The sequence below is a fragment of the Myotis lucifugus genome, unplaced genomic scaffold (genome assembly GCF_000147115.1).
Source record: "Myotis lucifugus unplaced genomic scaffold, Myoluc2.0 scaffold_456, whole genome shotgun sequence".
In the NCBI taxonomy this organism is placed as follows: domain Eukaryota; kingdom Metazoa; phylum Chordata; class Mammalia; order Chiroptera; family Vespertilionidae; genus Myotis; species Myotis lucifugus.
This window is the reverse complement of record NW_005871504.1, coordinates 103,938-105,160: the sequence shown is the minus strand read 5'-3', so window position 1 is coordinate 105,160 and position 1,223 is coordinate 103,938.

Below are 1,223 nucleotides of genomic sequence, written 5' to 3'. Positions count from 1 at the left end.
ACGGAGCTCTCAACTACATCAACCATATGTGGGGGGATCTATATAATGCAACCTAGATTGGGTGCTGCTGAAGGCGAACAAAAAGTAACGAGAGTAACAATTGATTTTATCTTCTGTCATGATAATACGTACAACAGAACAAACACATAACTTATATACTCTAATCAGGGCTCTCCTACCTTTTGCAACAGCATGGATGAAGCTGGAGAGTATTATGCTAAGCAAAATAAGTTAGTCAGAGAAAGATCTATTATCACACGATCTCCCTCATTTGTGGATTATAATGAACTAGAGGCCCGGTGTACAACATTTTTGCACTGGTGGTGGTGGTGGTGGTGGTGGTGGTGGTGGTGGTGTGTGTGCTGTCCTCTTCAGCCTGGCCTGCACCCTTTAGCAGGCCAGGAGCCCTCAGGGGATGTCCAATTGACAGCTTAGGCCCACTCCCTAGGGGGAGCAGCTCCCTCCACCTCCGCTGCGCTCGGCAGCGTGAGCCCAGCTCCTGTGTTGAATGTCTGCCCCTGGTGGTGAATGCATGTCATACTGACCAGTTGTTCCACCATTTGGTCTATTTGCATATTACCCCTTTATTATATAAACTAGAGGCCCGGTGCACAAAAATTTGTGCACTAGGTGGGGTGGTCCCTCAGCCTGGCCTGTGCCCTCTCACAGTCTGGGACACCTCGGGGGATGACCACTTTCTGGCTTAGGCCTGCTCCCCGGGGGATTGGGCCTAAGATGGCAATCAGAAATCCCTATGGCAGCCCGGCAGCCCTCAGGGGATGTCCATTTGCCAGCGGGGAGCAAACCTAAGCTGCAGTCGGACATCCTTAGCGCTGCTGAGGAGGCAGGAGAGGCTCCCACCACCACCGCTGTACTGGCAGCCATCAGCCTTGCTTGTGGCTGAGCAGAGCTCCCCGATGTGGGAGCTCACTGACCACCAGAGGGCAGCTCCTGCATTGAGCGTCTGCCCCCTGGTGGTCAGTGTGTGTCATAGTGACCAGTCATTCCCAGTCCTTCTGCTGTTACGGTCAGTTTGCATATTACCTTTTTACTATATAGGATAGAGGCCAGGTGCATGGGTGCGGGCCGGCTGGTTTGTCCTGAAGGGTGTCCCGGGATCAGGGTGGGGGCCTGCTTGGTGCATGGTCAGCCTGAATGAGGGTGATGGCTGTTTGCCGTGGTCGCACCCCTGTCAGGTGGGGGTCCCACTGGGGTGCCTGGCC